At 41.6% G+C, this 13,738-nt stretch overlaps 1 protein-coding gene and 1 long non-coding RNA gene across 2 annotated transcripts in view; one reads left to right on the top strand and one right to left on the bottom strand.

Moving 5' to 3' along the window:
• The window catches only part of LOC115899688, a 47,130-nt gene extending 43,901 nt beyond the window's left edge, over positions 1-3,229 (top strand). Inside the window, exon 3 of the long non-coding RNA XR_004059314.1 lies at positions 868-3,229. This is a non-coding gene — a long non-coding RNA (uncharacterized LOC115899688). The remainder of the gene's footprint in view (positions 1-867) is intronic.
• Positions 1-13,738, bottom strand: part of PINX1 (PIN2 (TERF1) interacting telomerase inhibitor 1) — a 75,062-nt gene that overhangs the window by 4,244 nt on the left and 57,080 nt on the right. The gene's annotated exons all lie outside the window — the stretch shown is intronic.

Here is a 13,738-nt window from a genome sequence, read left to right as displayed (position 1 = left end):
CGTCTCTTGCGGCAACCTGAGGAGAGGCGCCCTCTCATGACACAGGCAGAGTGAGACTCCTAGCGCTTAATCCGCAGAAGGTCTCACAGCTGGAACACGGCAGGAGAGAAACAGCCCCAAGGCTGCCGGAAGCAAAGCACTTGCTCCCTCTACCACAGGACCCTGACTCCTAGCTCCCACCTCCTGGGCTGCCTTGTCACCTTTCCTCTCTCTTCAGAAGCCACCACCAAAACTAAAGCATGTATCAAGTGACCACATAATCCAGAGACTGAGGTCCACACTCACCTAAGTTGACTGATGCAGAAAAAATATCCACAGAAATAGTACTTTCAAAAGAGAAAAAAAAAACTACATCATCTTAGTTTGCAATTCATATAAATAAAAAACAGCCTGAAGCCAGGCTTAAGGGTTTTATAATTTATCAAACTAGCATGTACAGTCACTTGAAAAAGTGTGACTGTTTCAAAGCAGAGAGTAAAACCCAAGTCCAAACCTTCCACCCAGGCAAGAAGCCCTCTCGAGCAGATGCTGGACAGCTTCCACCTGGGCACTGCCAATATGGAAAGGTGGCTGCTCTGGTTCTCTGACTCAGTTTTCTCATCAGCAACAGGTCGATTCAGGTGGTTCCTGGGCATACACCGTGTGTCATGATTAGAGCTGGAGAATCTTAACACCATCTCTGGCAAGTCCAAATTACCACTGAGGAAAAAATAAAGTGGGTACAAAGGCAAGCTGACCTTGCAGAGTCCCTGCAGGTATCAATTACAATACACCACAGTCCTCTCTGGTCCCTGAAAGTTGCCTGAAGCTACACATATCAACTCTTCTCAGAGGTCTACAGAATTACAGTCTGTCTGCTTCTTTTAGGATCCTCTATCTGGAGACTGTGCAGCTCCATGAGTATCTGCGCAAGCTCCTCTGGGCTCACGGAGGACTTTGCTCTTGGGTCATTCAAATGTGTATACTGGGGTGGATTATTAATAAAACGCCCAAATAGAGAGGATTCTCCATTATTCTCAAAAGAATCTTTTGGGGCAGGGAAATGAAGCAGTCTGCACACAGGCCTTAGTGAAGTGCCTGGAGCAGATGCACCTTACTATAGAATCCCCCTACTTAGGATCAACACGCCAGTCCAGGGAATGCACTTCAAAGGCAAGTCTTTCAGCTTGCCAGCCTTGCTCACACATCACCACTGATCTTAAGTGAGAGGATGGAAGCTTTCTGATTTCCATGTTAAGATATGGAGGTCATGCTGCAACAGTAACCCTTCAATGAACTTTGTTAACAAAGTAGACACCCCGAGCTCAAGGGTAATGGATTTAGCAACTGGGGTTGTGAGTCCTGATGGCTATTGCCTGTGATGAACAAACGCTCACTGCCACCACAGCCTGTCTGTCATCAGCCTGTGCTGGGTTCGTCTGTGAAAAGTTAAGAAAGCTTGGCAAGTGAGTGGTTTGACAGAACATTCTGTACCTCTTCCAAACTTTTCAGTAGGGCAGTTCTGACAAACACAAATTATGTATCCCTTCAGGTATGAAGTGACTCTGTGTGACTCCTCAAGACAAAGGGATTGTGGAGACCCACTGTCAGCTGTGTGTGTCCTTTAAACTCCTCCAACAGAAGGGGCAGGATGAACTGACCCAGCCACTCCCTATGCTGGCCTACCATGTCCTTCCACATCCCCTGTACACAGTCTCATGCATCAGTTTCTTGAAGATCAAGTGTAAAACTGCTTCCTTCCACAAGTCCGATCCCATGTGAACATCCTTTCTTGTTTATTGCCCATAACAGCAATTTGTTGCTTCTATTTTCTGTATTTGTTTAATTTGCTTTGCAAGCATCTTCCCAAGGAAACAAGTTTCTTGAGGACAGGGGTCATTTCTACTTCATTTGTATTCATACAATCCACAACCTCCCTAATGAGGAACAAGGTATGGTAAGTGCTCAACAAAGGCACGAAGACACCAAACCCAGCCGGACCAACGCTGTGAAGAGCTCCCACCACCACCCACTGGCCCCAAATGTTTTGTGTTTGTCAGCACAAACTTGTCTGCATATCAGACAGGTCTAATGTACAGAAGGGGCATGGGAGGGTAAGAAGAGAATCAGCATTTTGAGTGCAGATTCTTCCCATCCACATGAAACCACCCCCTTCTCATCAGACAGCACCTTCCCTTGCCTCAGGATGCAAACTACTTCTCTAACTACTGTAAGGTATATCTGAGTGTCCTCTGCTGTCAGCCAGTTCCTTCCTGGCCCTTAGCAATAAATAGAAACTCAGTCTCATCTCCTGCTCCATCATTCCACATGTTACCATAGTTGCCTTGGAGGGGATAAGTCAATTGGAAAAAAGCAAAGTACTGTGTGGTATGGGAACTGCCACGTTTTTTCTGTGGGATTAGTCAAACACAAGCAATGTCAGTAGGGAATGAACTGTTCTTGCTAAAGAAGACAACTGTTCTTGGTAAAGAGAAGAGAGTTCTCAGGCATATCAGATACAAAGGTAAGCAGCTCATTGGGAGAACAGCAGTGGGATGGAAGTTCCACCAGCAGCCTCTGGTAGCAAGCTGTGAAGGCACAGCCTACATTATATCTTAGCTGAAAACACAACCTGGGCAAACTGATTCTAGGGAATCATTGAAATGGGTTTGCCACTGAAGGCCGAGTTAGGCAGTGATTCACAGCCATTCGTCGGAAAGCCTGCCCTGAACCACCATGGCGGGCGGCTCTGCTCTTCTCTCTATGAAACCTCTGTGGTTTCATGCGTTTCCTTTGTGGTTTCTACATAACTGAAAACATCCAGTGTTTTATTGACGAACAGCTATTTTTACACTCACAAAAAGCTTTTCAAGTGTGAAATCTCGTACATTTTTCAAGACACTCATCGCTCACATCTGGAATTAGGCTAAACACACAAAGTCTCGGCAATGAGCAGCCTCAGGGAATTTGCCTGGGAGATGCAATCAGTTTTAGCGTTAGCAAGTATCACAAGAGTCAAACACAAATATAAAACCCCATCGACTGGAGCTGTGATTTGAAGTGGTGTTAAAAAGCAAAGATAAAATAACAGAATGAGAATTATGGAGCAACTCAACTGGAAAACACAGAAATTGTGTGTGTGTGCACATGTGAAACAGGTGTAAGAACCTGTGGCATGTATTAGAAGCCCACTATGCAGGGGTTCCAGAGGGTTCCCTCTAGACAGAGACTGGTGAACTATGGCCGTGGGCCTAGTTTTTAATGATTTTTAAAAAACCATTTCTAAATGGTTAGGAGGAAACAAAAAACTATTTTATGACATGTAAAAATTACATGAATTTCAAATACCAGTGTCCTTAAAGTTTTGAATTTCCTCAGTAAAAATGTTGTGAAAATTTGTTTTCTTTCTCATCATACAAGTATACGCAATAGGTGCTAAGTAAATATTTACTGAATAAATGTATTATAAAATCAGCTCTGCGATTGTGAATATAGTACTGCTGACTTTTGGAAGTGGCAGGTGCATTTCAAGTGCACACACACAATATACCTTTATATACACGCATGTACCTATATACACGTATGGAACTGGAGGACACTGGGCTTTGACAAAGTCCTCAAGCTCTGTCTCCTGCCAGCGACAGAATGCCTACCTTTCTGAACTGTCAGCAAGCAGCAGAGAGGCTGCTAACTGCTGCCTGCTTTTGAGTAGCAAAAGACAGCAGACAAAGAAAAAATTTGTTTAAAAAGTGATCTGACGTCAAAGAGAACTCTCAGCAACCCAATAAGTATGCAGAGATACCTTTCTAATAATCAGGCATCAGAACTCTGCTTGGAATTTACAAATTCAGACACACTGGACATCGGAGAAGATAATACGAACTAGAAGGAACAGAACAGCTTGCTCTTCCGTGGACTTTAACAGAGAAATACACAGAATGCCAAATTCCTTATATGAAGGCCAATGCTAACAGAGCTGTTAATTTTATGTCTTTTTCTTTTTCTCTTTTCCCATACGCCTAAACAGCTATTCCGATCGCCACTTGTTAGGAGAAGCCGACATAAACATGTTTGAAAAGGATGGTTCTCCATGGCAACAGCTTCTCAAGTAACCAACATCAGGATCACTAACAAGAGTCATCCAGCTTCTGTGGAAAAAGAGGGAAAGAAACAGGAACAGGCTTCCTGCCTCCCTGAAAGGTCCTCAGGCTCGGAAAGTTGCAGTGACAACCATTCCCGACACACTGGCCATGAAGATAAACGAGGCTCCTCCAGAGCTGGAGATGATCCATGTGACACAGGCCCCAACTTCTGTGAATGATGTCTAAAAATAATCCAAATTGACTGCATTTTAAAATTCCAGGTCAACTGGTTCTCTCCCCTGCTCTCCAGAGGCAGGACAAACAGCTTTGATAAACAGCTGAGACCCAGCACTGGCCTCTCACAGAACACAGCAGAAGCTTCCAGAGGGTTCTGTCTCTTCCATCTTTATCCCACATGAAGAGGTGAAAACTGCTAAAGAACCATGACAACTCGAATGCAGGCTCCTTACTATAGAAAGCAAAGCACAGCAGTTCTTGAAGATTCTAGAAAATCTAAAGTCTTCAATTTCTAAAAAGAATAAGGTCTTTGTTTTTTTTAGACGAAGTTTCACTCTTGTTGCCCAGGCTGGAGTGCAATGGCACAATCTCAGCTCACCGCAACCTCCGCGTCCTGGGTTCAAGTGATTCTTCTGCCTCAGCCTCCCAAGTAGCAGGGACTACAGGCATGTGCCACCATGCCTGGCTAATTTTGTATTTTTAGTAGAGACAGGGTTTCCCCATGTTCGTCAGGCTGGTCTCGAACTCCCAACCTCAGGTGATCCGCCCGCCTCAGGTCACCGAAAGTGCTAGGATGACAGGGGTGAGCCACCGCGCCCAGTCGAATAAGGTCTTTTTTAGAGAATAAAATCTTTATTTTGAAACTAGGACTAGGGTATGCATTATATGGAGTAATTAAGTAGTCATGATTATTTATAAAAGAAAGGTAAATTAGGTGAATATAGTCGTGACTAATACAAAAAGTTTCCTCTTTCAATTTTTGTAAACTACATAAGGCTAATATTTTCACATACTCTTTCTTTCACCAAAACCAATGTAGCAAATAAAAATATTTAAGAAATATTTTTAGGAGTAAATTTGGCAAGGCAAAGTCATCCTATGTTTAAAAGGTATCAAAATTAGTAAGAATAAATAAAATTCTGAACTTAGTCATGTTAAAAAAGTAAATGATATAAAATAATACACCAGATAGTGTTCTTATCACAATAAAAAAAGACAATATGCCGGCACAACTTATTTTTAGCATAGACAAAAACTAAACAACAACAAACCAACTACAAAACCAATTCTACTCAAGAAAAACCCTAACCAGTTACACTGAGACGGTAATTCCAAGGAGCTGATAAAAAATAAAAACTGTTACTGCTATTAAATATATAATCCTATAATAACCTCTTCTCTTAGTTTTACAGAAGCTATACTTTTTTATTTTATAAACACAAAATATATTGAAAGCTTAAGTGAAAAAGTACGAGAAATACTGTCTCCCTGGCATGCTCAGAATCCAAAAAAGTTCTTGCAGCAAGACCTGCCTCATTTGCAACAAAGCATTGCTTGCAGTCCTGAACCGACCCAACCACCAGAAATTCAATGCCCTCCAGTATGCTGCTTCTCAAACTATCAGGGGTAAAGTATTAGTTCTGTCTGTTTTGTGTTTTTTTTTTTCTTTTTGCCTTTAAAAATTTCCAATCCATTACAGGATTACAGGGCAAGATTTTTATACAGTTAAAAAAGTTACCAGAAAAATGAAGTTTTAAAAAGACATCTAAAACCCAAGTCCTAAATTATTGTCAAATTACTAGAAAAGCTTCTAAATGCTTACTCTTAATTTCTGTCTTTACCTTGTCTATGGACCATACTTTGAGTGGCACTGCTATAAAATATCAGCTAGCAAAGGACAGAAAACAGGTGCTCAATTTAAGACAGTAGAAGTGGCACTGAATTGGCTGTCAGAAGATCGGACGCACAACAGACAGAACGTGTGATCTAGGACAAGTCCCGGGACTTTCCAGGCCTCAAATGCAATCATTTGCAAGACAGAGAAATAGGGCTCCTCAGTAACCTTTTTCAACATAGTTTCTTCACATGCCCTTCTTCAAACACAATCTTAAACAGAAGGCCAATCTGTACAACATCTCGCGGAGCTTTGGCTGCGGCCGGGCGGAGGCAACCCAAAGCTCATGTCCCAACTCTCCCCTCCAATCCCCTTGTAAAGGCCCCTGGGGACCCTAGAACTCTATGGAATCCAGTCTGAAAATCAACAGCTATATTTTTAAGGTCCATTACAATTCTAGCATTCATTATAGCCTAGATAAGTCCATAGCACTCAGCAAAAGGAGAAGGCGAAAGCTTTCGAGAATAAAATTGGTCTTTGGCTGGGCGCGCTGGCTCACGCCTATAATCCCAGCACTTTGGGAGGCCAAGGCGGGTGGATTACCTAAGGTCAGGAGTTCGAGTGCAGCATAGCCACCATGGCGAAACCCCACATCTACTAAAAATACAAAAATTAACCAGGCATGGTGGTGCGTAACCCCAGCTACTTGAGAGGCTGAGACAGGAGAATCTCTTGAACCTGAGAAGCGGAGGTTGCAGTGAGCAGAGGTCGTGCCACTGCGCTCCAGCCTGGGTAACAGAGTGAGACTGGTCTCAAAAAATAAATAAATAAAGATAAAATAAATTGGTCTTTAACATTACATAATATACATAATTCTTAACACTGTCATTAACCTTTGGAATGTCAACAACTGGCAGTCAGAACTGTACAGTCAACCAATTTCTTCCAAAAATGGTAACAAAGAATCAAGACTGAACTCCCCAATAGTGTAAAGTCTCAGGTTGCAAAGTGGGTCCTCCTGAGGCGCACAACGGCTGACGATGACCTCAGGCTGCCTACTCTTCCGGCTCTGCCTCGTGAGGTCAGGAAAGGACCACAAGAAAGGGGAAGCAAGGGACGGGATGGTGCTGCCCAGACCTGTCACCACAGTTGCCACCCTGCTTCCTTCAGACTACGGCTGGAGACACAGAGCTTTGCCTTCTCCGCCAACCCTTCCCCCACACTGCAACCCAAAGAAAGGTCCCCCTTCTTCCTGTTTTCATGACGTCACAGAAGGAAAATCTGGGGAGGAATGTTATTTCTGCTTTCCTGGCAAGAGAGAAGTACAGAAGGAAAAATGAGCCAGTGCTTCCCCCCTCTTCTCCTGCAGTAGACCATGTGTATGTCAATTTCTTACTATCACAAAGGCTCTTAAAACCACTTGCTTCATCTGTCAACACACGAAAAGCCAAATCTAATCCTTTCAGGCCAAACCTACGTCCTGGTGAAGCTCTAACCAAACAAAACAGCCCAGCGACTTCCAACCCCTGGGTGTGTTGGCAGGCCCTGCCCTCACCCCCACTGCTTTCTCATTTCTTCTTTACGAGTATCTTATTATGAAGTTATGTTGCTGATCCACAAGACGACATAAATTTTTACTGGTACTAAAACAACTTTCAAAAAAGTCATGACCCACTTTCTCCTTTCTGGCTCCTCTAGAAAGTAGAGGCAGGCCCAAGCCCCGTTTGAAGTCCTTGCTGCCGGGAGATGGCCAGTTTATGTCTCTTGTCCTAGGACAGGAAAAGGATGCACTCTCGGCACCATGTGCTAGGGTGAGATAAGACCAGAGATTCTGTCCTCAGCACCTTATCAGCTTTTCCTGCCACTTTCCAGAGCAGACAGCACCATGGCTGGCAATGAACGAAGCTCGCTGAGGGGGGGCTGGGTGTGTGAATGGCTTGGGGACTGCAGGGAGTGAGGTAGGCAGGGTGTAGAATGAGAAAAGGAAAGAGAAGAGGTTCTTCATGTATCTTAAAATGGTTTGTTCCCCCCAAAATTGCTTTTTTTTTTTTTTTTTAAACACATGGATTTTGCATCTCTGTTGAAACTGCAGCAACCAGGATAGATGTTTTTATAAGGACTTCCGTTCTTGTTAGAATGAACCACCACTTTCATTGCTTCGCGCCCTGCCCCTCACTGTCTTGTGCGACTGGCTCCTGGGCACGTAGCACAGGACGGATCTGCTATCAGATGCTCCATGGAATGCCCGTGGGGCCCAGGCTGCAGAGTCGGTGCCTTCCACAGGCACGCGAGCCTCTATCTGCACACCCAGTGATCTCCTGTGGCCGGGACACACTTGCTCACATGGGACAATCTACCTCACAGTGCAAAGGAACAAGGGAGGCTACAGGACACTCCTTCAAATACAGACGAATGGCATCGATGAGCTGCTTTGTTCTGCAACAAATAACATCTGTGAATCCAAGGATTATACTCTTTAGAAACCCTGGTCTTTTGGGGTTCGGTTAGGGAGGGGGAGAATAAAACTCTTGGAAAAAAATCTAGACTAAGCAGGAAAATTTTAATTTGGTTATGGACTCAGTTATTGATAATAAACTCATGAAAGTTCAGGTTGAGTATCCCTTATTTGAAATGCTTGGGTTCAGAAGAGTTTCAGATTTTTGATTTAGGAATATTCAACCTGGAATAGCAATATAAATATACTAAATTGATATTCCAGGTTGAACATCCCTCTCTTGTTTTTGCAATTTGTTGTTGATGAAACCAAACCACGTGTCCTGTAAAGTTCTCTCATAATCGGATTTTTGCTGAATGTATCCCTGTGGTATAGGTTAACACATTTCTCTGTCTCACGTATCTCCTGTACGGTTCAAGTGAGAGGCAGGCTTACTTCCTAACGGAGCACTTTTCCAATGCCAGCATGTTGTTTTATGAAAAACTGGGCTGGATTCATGGTCTAAGTAAGTTTGGGAAACAAGTCTGTGCTATTCCTCCCTTTGATTCATAACGCACATCACCATCTGAGACACGTGGCGGCTGTTAAACTTCAGAATGGCCCACATTTATTTGATCCTGGAACATTTTTGGTAACACCCACCGGCATCCCATGAAATCAGTGCTCTGCCGAACTGACTTTGAAAGGGCTATTCAAACAGATAGTTCCATTATCTGGATGAAATGAGTAGTTCTCTTGTTAAATCTTATAGTTAAATCTTTGTTTTGTCCCAGACTGTCCAAGAGGGTGGGCTTTTACCAATGTACGTTTTTGCAAAAATGACAAAAGCATAGCAGGGAAGTGAAAAGAGGGCCTGGTAAGCATCCCACTACGGACACTGGCTTGCAGAGCGCCTCCGGGAGGAGAGGTTAGCTCTTTTGTAGTTATCACACGATTGACACGGGAATGTCTGTTCCTAGGTTTAGAAAAATTATGCTTCCATTTTGGAATGGAGGGTAGCGGAGAAATAACATATCCTAAGTGATGCCGAGTACGGATGTATTTTCTTTGTTTACTTTTAAGACTGCCTACAATCTAGCTGTATTTTTAAAAGGATTATGCAGTAAGCGGCAAGCCCTGCAGAGTCTGACAGTGAGATGACCACTGTGAAGAAGAAAGATGTTGGGCATCAGGTTCCACTTAAAGTCTGCGCAAAGTTCAAACCACAGAACCAAGAATAAATGTATAAAATAATCAAGTGAATAGCATATGGAACACAGAAGTCAATGGACACATAACAAAATCAAATTCAAAAAAGCAATTTCTAAAAGTGAAACAAACTTGATTCTGCAACTAGCTGGTGAAGAGCCACACAAAAAGAAATTCCAAATGACTTGGAACATAATAATTTAACTGTATAGACTGAATAGGAAATACATAAAGACAAAAAGAACTGCCACACACCCAAAACAAACCCTCTGAATCTCTCTCTCTCTCTCTTTTAAAATGATCAAGTTATTGGCCTTATTCTGTGACTACTGTGTGTATAATGGGAAATAAGCAAATGAGTACTGTGATATTTTCATGCTTTTATTTCTGGAACCTGTTGATTCCAGGAATCTTACTGTGGGTAAGTAAAGGTAAAAGATGAGTGCGGTTATGTCCTTGTGATCCTGAATCTAAACTGGCAATATGACTATAAACTCAAGATATATTTTATTATAAAGAAATTATAGTTATATACATGTAACAAGGCCTACAAATGAAGACCAATCTAGGAATAAATGAGCAAGCCCAAAGCCTAGATTGTGTCGCTAAATATCATTTACCACAAAAAAAAGGAATCAGGGAGAAAGGGATGACTCCAAGCGTGGGGCAGCAAATGTGCACAGTGGGCCTGGAAACTCTTACACTAGATTGGAAGGAAGCTATCAAATACCACTTAGGGTCATGTCAACAGTACTCAGGTCATTGTCTGTGTATAGAAATACCACAGATTTTTGTATGTTGATCATGTATCCTGCAACTTTACTGCATTCATTTAGTTCTAACAGTTTTCTGGTAGTCTTTGGGGTTTTCTACATATAGGATCAGGTCACCTGCAAACAAGAGATAATTTTAATTTTTCTTTCCAATTTAGAGACCTTTTATTTCTTTTTCTTACCTGACTGCTCTTGATAGTATTTCCAGTACTATGTTGAACAGAAATGGCAAGAATGGACATACCTGTCTTGTACCAGATCTTAGAGGGAAAGCTTTCACCTTCCCCCCCATCAGTTATGACACTAGCTATGGGTTTTTCATAAATGGCCTTTATTTTGTTGAGAAATTTTCTTCCTCTACCTAAACTGTTGAGAGTTTTTACCAATAAAGGATGCCGAGTGCTTTTTCTGTGTTGACTGAGATGATCATGTGGTTTTGTCTTTCCGTCTGTTAATATGATGCGTTACACTGATTTACACAGTTAAACCAGCCTTGCACGCCAAGGATAAATCCCAAACAAATGAAAACCTAGCTGAAAAAGAAATCAAGAAAACAATCCCATTTATGGTAGCATCAAAAAAAAAAAATCAAAATACTTACGGATAAATTTAACATAGGAGGTAAAAGACCTGTACACTGAAAACTATAAAACACTGATGAATGAAAAGGGACATAGATAAATGGAAAGATATTCCACGCTCATGAATTAAAAGAATATTATTAAAATGTTTATATTACCCAAAGCAATATACAGATTCAATGTAATCCACCAGAATCCCAATGGCATTCTCAACAGAAATAGAAAAAACAATCCTAAAATCCATATGGAACCACAAAAGACCATGAATAACCGAAGTAATTCTGAGAAAGAAAAACAAAGTTGGAGACACCACACTTTCCGATCTAAAATTATACTACAAGCTATAGTAATTAAAACAATATGGTACTGGCATAAAAAACAGACACATAGACCAGTGGAACAGGATAGAGAACTGAAATAAATCTAAACATTCAGTCAACTAATTTTTGATAAGAGTATGAAGAAGACACAATGGGGAGAGGACAGTCTCTTCAATAAATGGTGCTGGAAAAACTGGGTTTCCCACGTATAAGAATGAAATTGAACCTTATAACATACACAAAATAATCAACTCAGAATGGATTAAAGACCTAAACATAAGACCTAAACCATAAAACTCCCAGAAGAAAACACAGGAGAAAAGTTCCTTGACATTGCTTTTGGCAATGATGTTGCGGATATTATACCAAAAGCTCAGGCCACAAAAGCAAAAATACGTAAATGGGACTACATCAAACTAAAAAGCTTCTGCACAGCAGAGGAAACAATCAACAAAATGAAAAGGCAACCTACGAATTAGGAAAAAATACTTGCAGACCATGTATCTGATATAAAGTTAATATCTAAAACTTAAAAAGAACTCATGCAACTCAATAGCAAGAAAATACATAACCTGATTTAAACATGGGCAAAGGCGCTGGATGGGCATTTCTCAAAAGATGACATACACATGACCAAAAGATGCTCAACATCACTAACCATCAGGGAAATGTAAATCAGAACCACCATGAGATATCACCCCACACCCATTAGGAGAGTTACTATCAAAAAGATAAGAAATACTAAGTGTTGGCAAGAGTGTGGAGAAACAGGAACCCTGTACACTGCTGGTGGGAATGCAGATTGGCATACCCTTATAGAAAACAGTGTGGAGGTTCCCAAAGGAATTAAAAATAGAACTACCGTATGGCCCAGCAACTGCTCTTCTGGGAATATACCCAAAGCAAATCAAATCACCTTGTGAAGACAGCTGCACTCCCATGTTCACTGCAGCAGTTTGCGTAATAGCCAAGACATGGAAACGTCCTAAGTGTCTGTCCACGGGTGAATGGATAAAGAAACTGTGGTGTGTATATATGTATACAGTGAAATATTATTCAGCCTTTAAAAAGGAGGAGATCCTGCCATTTGCCATGACATGGATGAACCGAGAGGACACTATGCTAAGTGGAATAAACCAGACAGGAAAGAAAAATACTGCATGATGTCACTGATACGATGGAATCCTTTAAAAAAAGCAAATACGCAGAAATAGAGAGTAAGATAAAACAGTGGTTCCTGGAGCAGGGTGGGGGATAGAAACGGGGAGATGGACGTCAAAGGATGCAAAGTAGTAAGTGTGTCAGTCCCCACGTCGTACTTTAGATCTCTGAACTTCAGATCGAAGGTATGGCGTGGGGACTGTGGTTAATAAGAGTGTACTCTGTCAGGAGCTTCACTAAGTGAGATTATAGCTGCTCTTGCCATGAAGGGAAAATGGGTAACTATGTCATTATATATCAGTAACTCATAACGTGTACACATTAAATATACTCAATAAAAAAAATATTTTTTTTTTTAAATACTCAAAAGGCCAGGCACAGTGGCTCATGCCTGTACTCCTAGCACTTTGGGAGGCCGAGGGAGGCAGATCATCTGAGGTCAGGAGTTCGAGACCAACCCGGCCAACATGATGAAACCTTGTCTCTACTAAAAATATAAAAATTAGCCGGGCATAGTGGCTCACACCTGTAATGCCAGCCACTCAGGAGGCTGAGGCAGGAGAATCACTAGAACCTGGGAGGTGGAGGTTGCCGTGAGCCGAGATGGTGCCACTGCACTCCAGCTTGGGCGACAGAGCAAGATCTGTCCAAAAAAAAAAGTACTCAGGAACCAGGACCCCATTGGGTAGAAATGGGAAATCTGATCACCAATAAAGATAATAACTGCAATGCACTGAAACATCAAACATTTGAATTCACCAGCAAAAAAAAAAAGGGAAAACTCTCCAGCTTTCTTTGGAGAATGCTAGAGCACCTCCCTGTTTGGAAATTGCTAAATAAAGGACATAAATATTTATCCTGTCTTTTCCATATAAACTGTTCCTCAGAGTAATCTACTAATAAGGGGAAATACACATTCCAAATTTCATTCTAAAAATGAAAGAGGAACGGAGAGAAATATGGAGGGAGACTCCACAGATTGAAAGAAATTTAAAAGATCTATCAACCAATTGTTATGTGTGCCCCTTATCTGAATCTTAATTCAACGAAAATGTAAAGAAAACTCAAATTGATGACATTTATGAACACTGGACTTTGAACACTTATAGTATGCAATGACTGTAAATTTTTATAGAGTATAATGGCATCAGAGATATACATTTTAAAAAAGAACCTCTTAACTTTTGGAGATAAATACTCACGTACTAAAATACCTGTGGATGAAATATTGATTTCTGGGATGGATTTGTTTCAAAGTAACACAGACAGGAGAAGTGGCTGGAGCACTTACAGACTAGCTATCAGTAGGGCTGTTGTTCCCCAAAAGGACCTGTGCTTTCAAGAACC

Source organism: Rhinopithecus roxellana, chromosome 9 (genome assembly GCF_007565055.1).
Source record: "Rhinopithecus roxellana isolate Shanxi Qingling chromosome 9, ASM756505v1, whole genome shotgun sequence".
NCBI classification, from domain to species: domain Eukaryota; kingdom Metazoa; phylum Chordata; class Mammalia; order Primates; family Cercopithecidae; genus Rhinopithecus; species Rhinopithecus roxellana.
The sequence above is the reverse complement of the archived record's forward strand: the minus strand, read 5'-3'. Positions and strand labels throughout refer to the sequence as shown.